Source organism: Lichenostomus cassidix, chromosome 1Aa (assembly GCF_008360975.1).
Source record: "Lichenostomus cassidix isolate B80296 chromosome 1Aa, HeHo_3.0, whole genome shotgun sequence".
In the NCBI taxonomy this organism is placed as follows: Eukaryota; Metazoa; Chordata; class Aves; order Passeriformes; family Meliphagidae; genus Lichenostomus; species Lichenostomus cassidix.
In genome coordinates, this window is record NC_139480.1 from 3,338,388 (window position 1) to 3,349,867 (window position 11,480).

At 46.6% G+C, this 11,480-nt stretch overlaps 1 protein-coding gene across 4 annotated transcripts in view; it reads left to right on the forward strand.

Annotated features, from left to right (window-relative positions):
• The window catches only part of LOC146443069 (uncharacterized), a 129,122-nt gene that overhangs the window by 88,151 nt on the left and 29,491 nt on the right, over positions 1-11,480 (forward strand). The gene's annotated exons all lie outside the window — the stretch shown is intronic.

Here is an 11,480-nt window from a genome sequence, read left to right on the forward strand (position 1 = left end):
CTGCAAGAATCGCTCTGTGATGTGAGTAGGTGGTACTAAAGGGTTATTACGAAACCAATTTTCAACCAGACGTTTTGAGTCATGGATGGGGAAGAGGGATAGCAGCTCCGGAGCTTTCTCTTTGTTCGAGCAGTGCTCCTGAAATGCACACCCAGGATATTCTGTGTATTCTGTGCTCACATGGAACGAGGCACAAGGACAGGTCTGGGATCACAGGAATTGCCCTCCGTGGTGCCACTCCGTGCCAGGCGTGGGAGATGGGAGCTGCGAGCTGGCAGCAGCCTGTGCAAGGTGCACACGGAGCAGTTTTCCCGGCTGCCTTTTCAATTTGTAAGTATTTTCTCATGGCTTTTCCCAGACGTGGGAGACAAAATGGAGTTGCGTCAGGACGGATGCCTGTGCCAAAACGAGGTGGTGGTTTGGAGTGGTTTGGTTCTGTTCTGGAAGCAGATGGGCTGCCACTGGCAGGAGACAGTTGGCTTCTCCATCAGGGAAAAAAAAAAAAGAGAAGGGGTGTTTAAGGGAATTGGTCTGGCTCCTAAACCGAAGGAATTGTTGACCCACTGACTCAGTTCTGAAGCATTAGGGAAGCAGTCTTCCTGTGGTTTCTTTTGTTGGTGGCAGATTCAGAGCTGGGCTGTGAGCGTTCGGGTGTGAGCAGCAGAGCAGAGGCAGCTCTGGTACCTGCTGCTGCTGGGGGATTTACTTGGTGCCAGGGAGGAGCTGAGGTGCTGACGGCTGAGTAACACCTGAACTTTATTTCTGATGCTTCTCCCGATAGTGCATCGGTAAGTTTATGTGCTTATTTTCAGTGCTGAGATGGTATCTTGCTAAATGTGCTTGGGAAAAAGCTCTTCAGCAGCTCTTTGAAGAGGTGCTTTCATTTTATTTCGCTGGAGCTTTTACAGAAAGCGCTGGCTGCCCTGCCGCAGGTTGGGAGTCTGAATGAAGGGGAAACTTTCTTGATCAGGGTGACAGAAACAGTTTGAAACTGCTTTTCCCTTTCACCTACAAATCTGCTGACATTGGTACTGAGCAAAGGGGCCGGGCCAGTGCTCCAGCTTTGGGATCACATCATCCTGGGAGTCATGGCTAAGCTGTAATTTCCCTGTTACGCTGAATGAACAAGGCTCTGGTCTTCTAGAATTTCACATGAAAATCAGATGTTCATCCCTGGAATTAAATCTAATGATACTTTGCCTAAAATATGCCTAGAATAGAAACGATGTTATTTTTAAGTGGCTCTGTAAAATGCCAAGAAAAAAGATATCAATTAGTGGTTTCTCAAAAAAACCCCAAATCATTAACGTACTATTGGCTGGAAGGAATCACGTTGGCTGACAGAGCTGGGTCTGGAAGTTGTGCTCCCTGAATCTGCTGTCGACTCTGTCACTGTATTTGGGAGGAATTCTTTGGAAGGGGGGGAGCTTCTTGGGCGAGTCATTTATTTTTAGTTGTCGATGAAATGAGGACAGTGATATTTAACTTTACTTTGGTGCTTTACCAGCATTGTCACTGTATTTTCCATTTAGAGAGGATGCTGACACGGGATAGTGTAGCTCTTGGATTTCCAGAGCATTGTTTGGAACGTTCAGATTATTATAAAATGGGAAAAGCAGAATAGTAATTCCTGAATTTCTCTTGCTCTGTGATGTGTCTTCTCCAATCACCAGCTGTAGGAATTGCAGGTCCTCCACTAAGGGAGGAATCCACTGCTGCTCTTATTCCCTGGATGGTCACCAGGACACCTTTCCTTCCCAAACCCACTAGTGTTGGCAGTTGGAAAGGTCACTCAGAGATATTCTTTCCCTTTTTTCCAAAATAGCTGCAGAGAAGGCAGTCAATGCGCCACACATGCCTGCGGAACAGCAAATAAACCCAGCGGTTCAGTGAAAAAAAACAGAAAAAGGAAGGTTTAGCATTGTACTGGGTTTCCTTTCCCTTCCTTAAGTGCTTCCTTTGGATCTTGGGAGAAGAGCTGGGGAGAGGGGAGCAGTTGTACCAAAAGGCGTGGGAGGCCAGGTCAGGGAAGAGTCACTTGGTTGTTATGTGGGTGTGAAAAGCCTATGAAAAGGAAAGGGTGGAGGAAAATATTTTACTTGAATTAAACAAATAAAGGAGAACGTTATATGAATTACATATTCAGAGATAGATTTTTGCCAAGTATTTTTGTGAATTAACTGCGTATCTCCTGAAAATCATTTATTTAACCGTAGCCTTATCAGAATGTTCTCAGGAGGGATTTTTTTTTTTTCGAAAGAAAAAAAATCATTGTTTTCTTATCACTTCAGATGAAAAGAAAGGAAGTTGCAAATTTTTATTGCTGCTGAATTGTTAACTGCTAAACCTGTATTGAAGCAGTGGATCAAATTTCCACGGGATCACAGTGGACCAGTTCCATTTATTGAAAAATCCCAAACATGCCCTGTTTGAGAAGGAGTCTTAGATCTTGAGCTCACTGCTGTGTCCCCACCTGTGGAACAGGGAAACTGCTGCTCTTGAAAACCACCTGTTTTGGGAAATGGGCTTTTACCATTCATGCAGTGCAGAGGGATGGTTTGCACCCAAAATAATTGGAAAAAACGTATTTTGAAACCTAATTCTTTAAAAATAGAATATGCTGAGTCAGTCACGTGTGCAGTATCTCCTTTTATTGGCAGCTTTTAAAATATCGCCTAATGTGATTGGAAGAATCTAAATTATATGTTGCAAAGGTGATGTTTTTCCAGGTCTTTAGCTATTATCTTGAGCCAAAAAAAGGCAGTACGTGGAGGCAGGTGGAACAGCACTGTCTCTGAAGCAGAAGATAGTTTATTACAGTAGTTAATGAAAGTCTTTTTAAAAAATCAGGCAAGCAAACAAAAATTAACAAAAACCACTGCCTTTATCATAAATAATAGCTTTTGAAACACGAGTCATAAATTGCATGTAAGGAAAACACTTAACAGAGTCCAAAATTGGAGGCACAGGTGTGTAATGTGATGTCTTGTATCAACACAGTGCTTGATGTTTTAGGTCTGGGTAGTGTTTTGATAGTGTTGATTTCTGCTGATATCTGAGGGATTCCCATGTGGAAGTTCACAGGCAGTTGTTTGTTTTGTAAATTTTAAAAGTTTTCTTATGGCCTGTAGCTATCCAGAGTTTGCAGCTAAAGTTTGCATAGGAAATTGTGAGCTCAAAATTGGACCTGGAAAAGAGGAGTGAGGAGTTCTTCCCCTTCCATCACTCTACTGGAATGGTAACACCAACATCTAAAAAAAAAATAAGTAATTGAGGCAAATAAAAATGCATGTTTTGCAGCAGCATGAGGTGTGAATGGAAGCTGCCTTTATCTCAGTGCATTTTCAGGGTAGAGTTGTGTGTGATGATCTCTGCCGTCTCATCCCCTCTCTTCCTTCCCACGTCATAAAATCACAGAATGGTTTTGGTTGGAAGAGACCTTCAGGACCATCCAGTTCCACCCTCTGCCATGGGCAGGGACACCTTTCAGTATCCCAGGTTGCTCCAAGCCCTGTCCAGCCTGCCCTGGGACATTTCCAGGATGGGGCATTCCCTGGTGCAGCAAATGGACACTTAACAGGCAGTTTTCACTTCTCACCCAAGTTTGGGCACCTGAATTGTACCTTTAAGAACCCAAGTGGATACAGAAATTCCCCATATGACCTGTTATTACAGGCTCAAGTGAGAGTGTAGATGCAGCTTTATTGCCAAAACATGAGGTTGGCAGAAGTGAGTCATAACTGGGAAGATCTCAGCTTTGCTCTTTGATTTACTTTTATCCACCAAGTATAAAAATATTTCCAAGAATACAGGTAGGAATATGCTGTTCTCCTGTTAGGGCAGAGCTCTCACTGGCTCTTAGGTGTGTTTACATAGCTCATAGGATGTATTTTTAAAGCTTTAGTATGAAAGGAGCTATGTATACATTTTATCTAATCTTCAGTGCAGTAGGCATGAGCAATTCCTGGAGAAGGGACCAGAATATTGGGCTCTGCCCCTACTCCTGGGAGTCTCTTTCTCATGGAGTCATACTTGCCCTCCAGGGCTTTCTCTTTATGGGTTTGTGAGTTTTGAATTCCTCTGTGAGCTGGCCTGGCTCCAGCAGGAGGGCAGAAAGCAGCCTCAGCCCAAGCTCTGCTTCAAGCCTGCTGGTTCAAGGACTTTGCAGGAGGTGGGATCTGCAGGAGGAAAAATGCCCAGCCCTGGGAGAGGTGCTCATCCTCCCAGGTGAGCTCTTAACCTGTGGGATACCCTTGAAAAGTGACAATGTTGTCTTGTGTGGCCATGACTTTGGATGGCAGTGGTGGTTGGATGTTGTTCTGCCGTTGGTATTTCATGTGGCCTTGGAGTGAGCCAGCTCAGTTTGCTGACCTGGTTTGGAAAAAAGATTTTTCTTCTCTATTTCTTTTCTCTTGGGAAATTAGAGCTGCTCCATCCCATGGCATGGCTGCAGGGCTGCTGGTGCTGATGGGGAGTTGGGAGGAATTCATGGCCAGAATTTATGGCCACTGTGACTTTCAGTGGATTTCATCATGTTCAGGAAACCTCACCTCCCCTGTCTTCATCACAGTGGAGCTCGAGGAGAAGCTAATTTAACTTTTAAAACAAGCAATCTGTTGAACACTCCTTCCTGTTTTCCTTTGGCATCTGGATTTTAGGTGTCTGCATTTAACTTAAGCATCTCAACTTCACAGCAGAAGTACCTAAGAAAAGGCATAGTAATACTGTGTGGTGACAGAGAGGAGTCCATCCCTTACTAAAATTTCTGGTTATTGATCATAGAATCAAAGGATGGTTTGGATTGGGAGGGACCTTAAAGATTCCAACCCCCCTTGCCATGGGCAGGGACACCTTCCCCAATCCCAGGTTGCTCCAAGCCCTGTCCACCCTGGTCTTGGATACTCCAGGGATCCAGGGGCAGCCACAGCTTCTCTGGGCAAACTCTGCCAGGGCCTCACCACCCTCCCAGCCAAGAATTTCTTCCCAATATACAGTCTAAACCTTAAATCTTACTGTTATAAATAAATATATAGGAATAAACTTTATAGATCTTGACAGGCTTATGGCATTTATCAAACAGCATTGCAATTTTTTTTTTCTGTTTGTACTTTCCACAAAACTTCCTTTTGTCTGTTATCCTACAAATCCCATTCTGTCATAATCAGAGTTGGGGTATGTCTTGGATTGATGATATGATAATCCTTTATCCCCTATCGTTGGCTTATATGCCCAAGAAAGAAAAAAAATGTGTGGTCCTGTCTCTTTAACTGCACCCAGCCGCAGAGAGAAAGGCGGGTTTTTTTGAAAACATTTTCCCCAAGCCTCGCTCCGGGGGAGGATTCGTCGCTCGGCAGAGACTGCGTGCTGGACGGGGGTCGGAGTGAGCTCTGTTCCCGTTTTTTCCAGAGACCCAGGAGGGCCAGAGAACAGCAGAGCTCTCCAGGGAGCTCCACCCGGCCCCGGGTGGGGGGCGAGGAGGAGAGGGACTGCGTCTGAGAAAAGGACTTTTTAATCAGGTTGAATAACTGCCTTTCACCTTGTTTTTCCCCGTCCCCTGTGCCTTGTAGGGCACTCTGCGTGGTTTTGTTAAATAAATAGTTTTTTTCTTCACTTTCATCTGAGAGGTTCTGTTGTGGGTGGGGGAGGGGGTGTCGGGGCCCTTCGCTCTCGGAGGAGAGAGTCTTATCATTAACCCTGGACATATTTGGCGCCCAACTTACGGGGCCTCGATTACTTGTTCTACACCTTTTGTGGGGTTAGAGAAAGTGAAGAAAAAACCCTAATAATTGCATTCTGGTTTTAATCGCTTGGTATTGAATTACAGCCATCAGTAGTCACTATGCTGTTTGATGGGAGGTTGTTTGATGTAATACTGTCTGTTTGGCACATAGGTTTGTTTCCCTACCAAGAGGTAGGGGCAATCCTGTCCCTAATGTATAATTTCCACCAATCAGGGACACGACTCCGGCTTGTTATAGTAATGTGTGTGATACTGACGATCTGTAAGAAGGTATGGGAAACAGTTAAAGATGTACATGCTCTGTTAGTTTCCTCCTCTAGTTTTAGTAACCTGTTTTGGAGTTTTGTTAGTAATATTACCCAACCTGTTAGAGAAGTAGAGGGTGAAGCTTCCTGGCTCCTCACCCATCTCTTTCCCTTTAAATCTGGTATATCAGCTTTTGAGAATATTCAGTTTCCCCTGGATGTTAAAGAGACCATTAACTTGGTAGTACAGGTGCTTTACCTAGGAGTTTCCGTGTATATGATGTTCAGTGTTACCAGAATGAGGGCTGAGAAGTCCAGAGGGGCTGAGCAGGAGCAGGCACCTAATCCAGATGTGAGGAAATTTGAATGGTGTGGAGTATGGGAGGACATAGGTAAAACTTTAAAGAAATTCTCTGATCCAATAGACTGGGAATTTCCCCCTGGACAAATCCCGAGACCAGCTGAGGTGGGGAAGTATCTGAAAGAGAAGTGCAGAGACAACTGCAGTGCAATATGTTGGGCCCTGGCATATGCTTATCGTACACTGTCAGATATTATAGAACAGGAAGTAAGGGAGCCTAAGCCAATGGCAGTTGCTCCTATTACAAGGAGCAGGAAAGCCCAACTTAAGACTGATCGCCCAGATGACAGTGGGGAGGGACCCTCAAGGCCAGCAACTGAGTCAGAGGTCATTGTTGAATCCATGAATGTGAGAGACCTTCACAGCCTAAGAAAAGATTATGTCCAACGAGATGATGAATCTGTGATTAGTTGGTTAGTCCGTCTTTGGGATGCTGCAGGCGATGTTACACTTCTAGATGCTACTGAGGCAAGGCATTTAGGGACTGTGTCACGTGACCCAGATATCAACCAAACTATACGAGATGGGCCTGACTGCAGCAGCCTCTGGAGACGAGCTATCAGAGCTGCGAGGGACAGATACCTACATCCCGACGATCTCTATTCGCAACAAACTCAGTGGAGAACCATAGAACAAGGGATTCAACGCTTGAGAGAAATGGCAGTGGTAGAAATTGTCTTCCCAGAGGACATAGCAAACCCAGATCCGATTATAGACCCAGATAGGATAGAATGTACACCTGTGATGTGGCGGAAACTCCTAAAGCTTGGGCCAGCAGGGTATGCTTCTGCTTTAGCCATTATGAAGCAAGATGACGGGCATGAGACTGTGCGTGATATGACAAGGAAACTCCGAGCGTATGCAGATGTTGTGCATAGCCCAATGAATGCAAGAATCTCAGCTGTGGAAACAAATCTGCAGAAACTAGAAAATAAGATAGAGAAGAATCATGAGAAACTCAGTAAAGAGATTAAAGACAGCCTTCTCCAAATCTCAGCAGTACAGACCAGAGGTTCTGCTACCCCACGCAGACGCTCCTCAGCTATGAGAACTGGATATATCCCTTGACATGAGTTGTGGTATTTCCTGTGTGACAGTGGAGAAAACATGAACAGGTGGGATGGACAACCCACTGCTGTCCTGGCACGGCGAGTGCGTGAATTGAAGGAGGGCAAGACTCAGAGAAGGAACTCCACCAGAAGGGAAGTAGCTCTACTCAATATGTCTGATTCCGTTGAAGGAACCTCTAACACAAATACCCACCATGGTTAGAGGGGCCCTGCCTCTAGCCAGGTAGAGGCCAGGGAAAACCGAATTTTTTGGACAGTGTGGATTCGGTGGTCTGGCACATCAGAGCCACAAGAATACGAGGCTTTAGTTGACACTGGTGCACAATGCACGATAATCCCATCGAGACATGTGGGGACAGAACCTATTTCTATTTCCGGCGTTACAGGAGGATCACAAGACTTGACCCTCGTGAAAGCTGAGGTGAGCCTGACTGGAAGAGAGTGGAAAGAACATTCCATTGTGACTGGCCCAGAGGCTCCATGTATTTTGGGTATAGACTTCCTCCGAAATGGATATTTCAAAGACCCAAAGGGACTCAAGTGGGCATTTGGGATAGCTGCTGTGGAGACAGAGGGCATAAAACAATTGAACACCTTGCCTGGACTGTCAGAGAACCCATCTGCAGTAGGACTCCTGAAAGGGGAAGAGCAACAAGTACCAATTGCAACCTCGATTGTGCACCGCCGATAGTACCGGACAACTCATGATGCCGTGATTCCCATTCACAAACTAATCCGTGAGCTGGAGAGCCAAGGGGTGGTCAGCAGGACCCATTCATCCTTTAACAGCCCCATCTGGCCTGTGCGAAAATCTGAAGGAGAATGGAGATTGACTGTGGACTATCGTGCCTTGAATGAGGTGACTCCACCTCTGAGTGCCGCTGTGCCAGACATGCTGGAGCTCCAGTATGAGCTAGAGTCCAAGGCAGCAAAGTGGTATGCTACTATTGACATTGCAAATGCATTTTTCTCCATTCCTCTGGCAGCAGAGTGCAGACCTCAGTTTGCTTTCACCTGGAGGGGCGTGCAGTACACCTGGAACCGATTGTCCCAGGGGTGGAAACACAGTCCCACCATCTGCCATGGACTGATCCAGGCTGCACTAGAAAAGGGTGGGGCTCCAGAACATTTGCAATACATTGATGACATCATTGTGTGTGGGGACACAGCAGAAGAAGTATTTGAGAAAGGAAAGGAAGTAATCCAGATTCTCCTGGAAGCCGGTTTCGCTATAAAAAAGAGCAAAGTCAAAGGGCCTGCCAAAGAGATCCAGTTCCTAGGAGTGAAGTGGCAAGATGGACGGCGTCAGATTCCTACTGAGGTTATCAATAAAATCATCACAATGTCCCCCCAACCAACAAGAAGGAGACGCAAGCTTTCCTAGGTGCCATAGGCTTTTGGAGAATGCACATCCCTGAGTACAGCCAGATCGTGAGTCCTCTCTACCTCATAACCCGCAAGAAGAACGATTTCCATTGGGGCCCTGAACAGCAGCAAGCCTTCACCCAGATCAAGCAGGAGATTGCTCATGCAGAAGCCCTTGGCCCAGTCAGGACAGGGCCAGAAGTAAAGAATGTGCTTTACTCTGCAGCTGGGAGCCATGGCCTGTCCTGGAGCCTTTGGCAGAAGGTGCCTGGTGAGACCCGAGGTCGACCACTGGGATTTTGGAGCCGAAGTTACAGAGGGTCTGAAGCCAACTCCACCCCAACAGAGAAAGAAATCCTAGCAGCATATGAAGGAGTCCAAGCTGCCTCAGAGGTAATTGGCACAGAAGCACAACTCCTCCTGGCACCTCGACTGCCGGTGCTGGGGTGGATGTTTAAAGCAGAGGTTCCCTCTACTCATCATGCCACCAATGGCACATGGAGCAAATGGATTGCCCTTATCACACAGCGCGCCCGTATGGGAAATCTGAATCGCCCTGGGATTTTGGAAATAATTACAAATTGGCCTGAAGGTGAAAATTTTAGTCTGACTGAGGAAGAGGAGCTGGAACAGGTGACCCGTGCAGAGGAAGCCCCACCATACAACCAACTGCCAGCAGATGAAACACGCTACGCTCTTTTCACTGATGGTTCCTGTCGTCTTGTAGGGACAAAAAGAAAATGGAAAGCAGCTGTGTGGAGCCCCACACAACGGGTTGCAGAAGCTAGGGAAGAAGAGGGGGGATCGAGCCAATTCGCTGAGCTCAAAGCCGTTCAGTTAGCCCTGGACATTGCTGAAAGAGAGAAATGGCCAAAGCTCTACCTTTATACTGATTCATGGATGGTAGCCAATGCTCTGTGGGGTTGGCTGGAAAAGTGGAAGAAGGCTGGTTGGCAGCGTAGGGGAAATCCAATTTGGGCAGCTGAAGAGTGGAAAGACATCGCTAGTCGGGCAGAGAGACTACCTGTGAAGGTCCGCCATGTAGACGCCCATGTCCCCAAGAGTCGAGCTAATGAGGAACACCGAAACAATGAACAGGTAGATCAGGCTGCAAAGATAAAGGTGTCCCAGGTAGACTTGGATTGGCAGCATAAAGGAGATTTATTCCTAGCTCGATGGGCCCATGATGCCTCAGGCCATCAGGGCAGAGATGCCACCTATAAGTGGGCACGAGACCGAGGGGTGGATCTAACCACGGACTGCATCTCTCAAGTTATCCATGACTGTGAAACATGTGCTGCCATCAAGCAAGCCAAGCGGGTGAAACCCCTGTGGTATGGTGGAAGGTGGTCAAAATATAAGTTTGGAGAGGCCTGGCAGATTGATTACATCACACTGCCTCAAACCCGCCATGGCAAGCGCTATGTGCTCACAATGGTAGAAGCCACCACTGGGTGGCTGGAAACCTACCCTGTGCCTCATGCCACTGCCCGTAACACCATCCTGGGCCTTGAGAACCAAGTCCTGTGGAGGCATGGTACCCCTGAGAGAATTGAGTCAGATAACGGAACTCATTTTAAAAATAGCCTCATAAACAACTGGGCTAGAGACCATGGCATTGAGTGGGTGTACCACATTCCCTATCATGCACCAGCCGCTGGCAAAGTGGAACGGGATAATGGATTGTTAAAAACCACCCTAAAGGCATTGGGTGGGGGAACTTATAAGAATTGGGAGCGACATTTAGCAGAGGCCACCTGGTTAGTCAATACCCGAGGCTCCATCAACCGCGCAGGTCCTGCCCAATCTGAGCTTCTACATACAGTGGATGGAGATAAGGTCCCAGCAGTACATGCCAGAGGCTTGTTAGGGAAAACTGTCTGGATTGATTCTGCCTCACATAAAGACAGACCCATCCGTGGGGTTGTCTTTGCTCAGGGACCAGGGTGTACTTGGTGGATAATGCAGGAAGATGGAAAAACACAATGTGTCCCTCAGGGAAATTTAATTTTGGGTGAAGGCCACATGTAAGGTTGGGATCGCAACATACCACCGTTCACCGTTCGTGACATTATTTGTACATAGTTATGTGTATATATGTATATATGTATATATGTATATATGTGTATATATATATGTGTGTGTTTGAAGTTGGAAGATGTTAAGGTGGGCCTTAAGCCAACGCTATGGAATAAGGGGTGGAATGTCTTGGATTGATGATATGATAATCCTTTATCCCCTATCGTTGGCTTATATGCCCAAGAAAGAAAAAATGTGTGGTCCTGTCTCTTTAACTGCACCCAGCCGCAGAGAGAAACGCGGGTTGTTTTGAAAACATTTTCTCCAAGCCTTGCTCCGGGGGAGGATTCGTCGCCCGGCAGAGACTGCGTGCTGGACGGGGGTCGGAGTGAGCTCTGTTCCTGTTTTTTCCATTCTTCTTCTTTTTCCTCGTTTGGACCCCTTCTCTTCGATCTGCTTTGCCACCCGGAGACCCAGGAGGGCCAGAGAACAGCAGAGCTCTCCAGGGAGCTCCACCCGGCCCCGGGTGGGGGGCGAGGAGGAGAGGGACTGCGTCTGAGAAAAGGACTTTTTATTCAGGTTGAATAACTGCCTTTCACCTTGTTTTTCCCCTTCCCCTGTGCCTTGTAGGGCACTCTGCGTGGTTTTGTTAAATAAATAGTTTTTTTCTTCACTTTTCA